Source organism: Helianthus annuus, chromosome 13 (genome assembly GCF_002127325.2).
Source record: "Helianthus annuus cultivar XRQ/B chromosome 13, HanXRQr2.0-SUNRISE, whole genome shotgun sequence".
NCBI lineage: Eukaryota > Viridiplantae > Streptophyta > Magnoliopsida > Asterales > Asteraceae > Helianthus > Helianthus annuus.
Window position 1 is genome coordinate 43,297,894 of NC_035445.2, and position 6,155 is coordinate 43,304,048.

Below are 6,155 nucleotides of genomic sequence, written 5' to 3' on the forward strand. Positions count from 1 at the left end.
AAGTCAGAAGAACCTCTACGCATAAACTTAGGGGGAGATTGTTGGAACCTGAAGGTTTATTCATAGAGGATTACAGTAGTTTAGGGGTTGATATGTCATGTTTTGTATAATGTATGTTTTGGGTCAAATGTATGTGGTTTGGGTCTAGATGGTTTCGAGTGGGCCTAAGGGTTTCGACCCCGTATATTAGTATTTAAATAAACCTCAAACATGTGTTTGAGGTTGATCAGTTTGTTCGAGTGCTAGAGGCAAGCCGAAACCAAGTGGGAGTCTTGTATCCGTCTTCGTTAATCGTTGAATGCAAGACAATTCTGGTTTGTTTTGATTATTTATATTGTTTTGGTTATATTCATTCTTGAATCAACTTGTGTTTGGTTTCCGCACTCTCACAACTTTATGATTGATATCATTGAAAGATCCTAATTGGAGCTTACAGGTATCATAAAGTTTAATTCATAAACCAGTTTTCATAAATAATTATAATGTTCCTATGGCCTTCACTTCTAATTCCCGATCATCCCCAACTTTAAGTGTTCTTTGGTTTCTTCCCAGCCTCCGGATTGAAAGGAATCCCTGAGTAGAATTGGTTATATGAACCATAGAACCAGAATCAAACCATCAAGAATTAGCAGGAACATTTAAATTATAGGACTCAAGTATCATGAAAAAATCATTACCTTTCTTAGCCAGTCACTCCTTCAAATCAGTGCATTCCTTCTGCATATGCCCTATCTTTTTACAGAACTTGCAGTAGGGTTTGCCTAAGGAGTTCTTAGAGCTGGAAGGTGCACTTGTATTAGGAGTAGGTTTTTGGACCTTAGAAGTATCCCTTCTTGAGTAATTGTTCTTCCTCTTCTTAGAGTTGGAGGTGGTGAAGTTTGCAACATCGGTGGTGCGATCCATCTTCATACGCTCTTCCTCCTGCACGCACATGGCGATCAGCTCACCCATCGTCCATTTGTCCTTCCGAGTGTTGTAACTGATCTTGAATGCTTTATAAGACGAAGGAAGCGAGGTTAAGATGAAGTGAACAAGAAAACCATCACTGATCTCCATGTCTAATCCCTTCAGCTTATGGGCCATGTCGTTCATCATCATGATGTTCACAGATGCTGCTCCTCCCATCATACTTAGTAGTCACCAACTTGAGGATTAAAGTACTAGCGTGTGCTTTAGACGTTCCCTTGAATTGCTCCTCCACAGAAGCGACGTAGGTTTTAGCATCATCAGAATCAGGAATGGCTCCTCGAATTGCATTGCTTATGGATTGTTTCATGAACATGAGAGACATGCGGTTACACCTAGTCCACTTTTCATGAGTTATCTGCTGAGCAGTAGTACTCTGAGGAGTAAGGTCTACAGGCTTAGGCTCTCTTAAAGCATAATCAAAATCCAGCAACGCAAGAGTAAGCATAAGAGAGTCTTTCCATGCAGCAAAGTTATCACCAGTTAATGGTGGAATCTCGTAATTGGGTGTTAAGAGTGGAAAATATATGAGCAAATTATGATACTAAGAAAGAAGTCTTAATTTGATCTAAGGGCATGTTACACTAAGGCAGGCATAAATAATGACCATTTTAATTATGAAGCTGTGATATTGTCTATTACTAACATCAAAAATAATAAACTAAGTTAAAATTCTACTTAAATGAAGACAAATCACCTTTGGGCAGAAGTGTAATCATCTAAGCATGTGTGCAAAGTAATTGTGACAAATTAGTTTTGGCTAGAAATGAGACAATCGCCTTAGTTATGCACTTGTTAAGTATGCTTGACATGAATGAATTAAATCAGCTTTGGCAAGAAATAAGACATTCACGTTTGTAATGCATAATTAACATAACTTTTATAATACTTGAACAATTAATAGATGTATCAAATCACCTTTGGGCAGAAGTGATACATCAGAAGCTCATTCAAGTTAAGCTCTTTGGTTTTGTGAAAAAATATCTGATTCTGATTAATTAAGTATTTATAAAACCAATCATTTAATAGTAAACACCTATTCACAACAACCCAATAAAGTAATGAGATTTCGAAAAACTTGGCATTTTGAGAACATATTAGATTTCAAATTAGGTTTCGGATAAACTTTAGTTTTCGAATTTATCCGAAATTGTGATTTCAAACAGAATTTCGGTTGAAATTTCAAGTTATTCCGAAATTGATTCGATGAAATTTCCAGTCTTTCAAAAATTGATTTCGAATGCCATTTCGGATGAAACTTCTATTATTCCGGAATGGATTTCGAATGACATTTCGATGAAGTTTCAAATCTTTCCGAAACTATGTTTACGAATTAGGTTTCAGATTTATCCGAAACTTGTTCTCCAAGATTTGAAAACTCCTAATTATGGCAGTTAATTGTGATAAGGATGAGATTTGAATTTTACGGGATTATGGAGATTTTGTTTCCTGTTTAAGTGGTGTTTTATAATTATCTAAAAATTTCGAAAATATAATATCCATTAAAAAATAACATATTTCAAAATCCTAATTAGATAAACCTTAATCTAAACAAGAAAACATCCATTGATCCTTAATTCATTCCAAATTACAGGAATTTATTCGAATTTCCTTATGAACATTATGAACCCTAGCACATAATCTTGAATTATGGAATCCGAAATCTAAAGATTTTAATATGTTGATATAGATTTCAGAAGAGTAATTTAATTCATTTGAATTTCAGAATAGTGATTTACCATTAATCATTTGATGTATATCTAGAACAATAATGCTACAATAAATATTATATGAATAAGAAAACTATCAAAAACGAGTATCACAATGCGATGTGTCGCTCCCGCCGCATCACGCGGGCATCCTGTTAGTTTATAATAAAAAAGGAGATTTATAATGATTCTTTTTTCCTTTTAATTTCTTTATAATACTAAAAAACCAACCTAACTTTGCTTAAAGCCCTTAAATCATTAAATCCTCCCCCTACTCGTTCTTCCATTTTTCTGTCACCCGTGTTTCCTTCTTCAACCGTGTATTTCCTTCTCTCAACACCTTCCAATTTCACACGTCGTCAGTCACGATTCAATTCTTTAAAAATTGAAAGACACAGTTTCACCACTACAAATGCCAAAAGGTTGCTTTACAAATCATCAAAACACGTATATATAGGAAGATCAAACATATCCGGAACTTAACATAAGTTCCGGACAACTCCAACAAATACGGAACATCAAAGCATCAGGGAAACATCACTTTCCCTGATAACACCTAACATACAATACAAACTAATCCGGAACTACTTCAGGGTTATTCATTTTCCCTGACGTTTCCAACTAATCCATAACTATTACAAAGTAACCAAATTACATTCAAACCCCTATACTTATACAAGTTGTGATCTTTAGCACTTCATCATATTTAGGTGCACTTACAATCTGAACGTCTTTTATTCACAGACGAACCACCGTGTTGTATTGCGATTTTGACATGTGGTGTAATTTAGTTCACTGCATTAAAGCCACCGCATGATGACGCTTTAGAAAAGAAAAACACAACACTCGAGAACAAATGACGTAATTTACAAACACTCATTACACAAGTGTCTAATTTTGATGTCAGATTTTACAGATATGCTCATTACTCTAAAAATAAAGAAGCATGGATCTTACAATTAGGGTATAAGGAGTGGTTAAACACTTTAAAGTGGCAAACCAAAAAACCGACCAATGAGAGCGCGCCATGTCAATTAGGCAAAAGTGTTTAAACTTTGGTGAAAAATGTTGGCAATGGTTTAAACACTTGGTGAAGTGGTAAACTATTTTTAAAAAAAAAAAGGAAAAAGGTGTGATTGGTTGAGATAGGAATGGACCCCACCCACAATACCCTCCCTCTCTCTCCTTCTCCCTCTTGCCGAATCGGTGTTCCATCACCGATTTACCCAACCATTTCGGCAAAATATATGTTGGCGGTGGGGTGGCCACACTTTACCGAATCGGTAAAGGTGGTTTACCGAAACCACTCCGCATCCCCTTAGTATATTATAGTTCGTTCTAGATATATGTTTCCCAAAGAAGGAATAACTGTTACAATATATCATAGATGTAATAAGAAGTAAAACAAATGGGTGTTTAGTAACGTATAAATATATTGATTAAGAATAAATATATCATTTTTTTTATATTTGATCCACATGTGAGGGACTTTTTGAAGCACTTATTATTTCCCAAATAAGCAAATGGATCTTGAATTAGTTGATTCTTTACATATCAGTCCATATTTTACTTTCCTTTTCTTTTATTTACGTAAGTTGCTTTTCATTTGCTAATTTTAATTAAGAGTAAATTATGATTTTGGCCCATGTGGTTATGTCACTTTTACTCTTTTAGCCTAAAAAGGAACCCTTTAACATTTGAGCCTCCAACATATTTTTTTCTAACTCTTTTGGCCCCTAACACTAACCCCATCCATTTACTTGGTTAAAAACTTGTCACGTGCCCCTCACATGAGGGGCATTTATGGCAATTCACCTATTCACTTATAAAAATAAAAAATAAAAGATAAAACATAACATTTTTAAAAATCAATATTATTATTATTATATAATTCTTTCTCTCTCTAACCACACATACTCTCTCTCTTAGCTTTGTAAACCTGCCACCGCTACCACCGTTAACACCTCCATCAAAACCTTAGGTCTACAACCGCCACCACCTCACCGAAACCTTAGATCCGCCTAACCACCACCCGACTAAAACCCTAAACCAGAAATAACGATGGTGGTTCACCACCATCCACCCACCGGTTCATCACCATCTTCACCGCCTTAGTGCCGCCACAACAACCACCCACCACCATCTTCACCACCTTAGCGCCGCCACAACAACGACGTCGGTTCACCACCATCCACCCACTAGTTCCCCTCCATCTGCCTGTCTGTTCTTAACTCATGAGTAATGCAACGGCTCCGATGAACTCCACTTCTACCCAACTCAAGGATCCATCTGCTCCGGGAAGGTACTCCAAGTGACCCCAATGTAATTTTTCTTCTCTTTCCCTTTTCTATTTCCCATTTCAGATTCTAGGTTTACCTAGTAGGAGCTTCTAGCTTGTAAACCTATTCTTACCCCAAGATGGGTACACATCTTTGTTTTCTTGTACCTTTAACAATTGATTAAATCAAGATTTTCAGTTTAACCTTTTCTTTTCTTTTCTTCTTCATTGCAAGTGATTTATGTATTCATGTTTTTGACAATTATCTTTGTACCCATAGGGCTTGCATCCCTTTTTTGCTTCCCAAGATGTATGTATGCATAAACGATAAATTGATGGGATTCATCACCATTTTCTAGGTAATTGAGATTGTTGCTCGTTATGACGATGTGTGTACGCCATCTAGATCAAAAGTGATAAGGTTCAATTTATGCAAACAAAACTTGCAACATAACCCTGACAAAATTACCCTCATGTTTATTATTGTTTTTATTTTTATAAGTGAATAGCTGAATTGCCATAAATGCCCCTCATGTGAGGGGCACATGATAAGTTTTTAACCAAGTAAATGGATGGAGTTAGTGTTAGGGGCCAAAATGGTGAGAAAAAAAGACGTTGGGGGCTCAGATGTTAAAAGATTTCTTTTTGAGCTAAAAGGATAAAAGTGATATAACCACAAGGGCCAAAATCGTAATTTACTCTTTAATTAATAAAAGAGATGCACCAAACACGAAACAATAAACCTTCACCTCTGATTTCTATATATATATATATACACACACACACACACTCACACACACACACACTAGATTACATCCTATGTATTACACGATTTGAATAATGAAAACTATTTGTTTGCACAACACAATTGGACAAGTAGATGTACATGATAATCAATATCCAACATGCTTCTAAAGTGTTTAATCAACAATTCTTTAGGAAGCTTTGTAATTATTTTTATATCGTGTAGTTAAACATTCAAAAAAATTTTTTATAACCCATAAGTTTATTTTCCCTTATTTTTGTAATACAAATTAACCTGTCTTGTCTCACATATAATTTAAAAAGCTTTTAGGTTGTATTAATAAAATGTTAAGTTATATTGATAAAGGTAAAAGTTCTTAATAAAAAGAGTAAATTACAAAAAACATCCTTTATGTTTACATTAAATTGCAAACTATGTCCTTTGTCTTCCAAATATG

The 6,155-nt window shown here is 35.1% G+C and overlaps 1 long non-coding RNA gene across 1 annotated transcript; it reads left to right on the top strand.

Annotated features, from left to right (window-relative positions):
- The first annotated feature begins 4,567 nt into the window (after positions 1-4,567).
- LOC110902587 lies at positions 4,568-5,505 on the top strand. The gene is made up of 2 exons (XR_002571237.2): positions 4,568-4,997; positions 5,234-5,505. It is a non-coding gene; the product is annotated as an uncharacterized LOC110902587 (long non-coding RNA).
- The last annotated feature ends 650 nt before the right edge of the window (positions 5,506-6,155 follow it).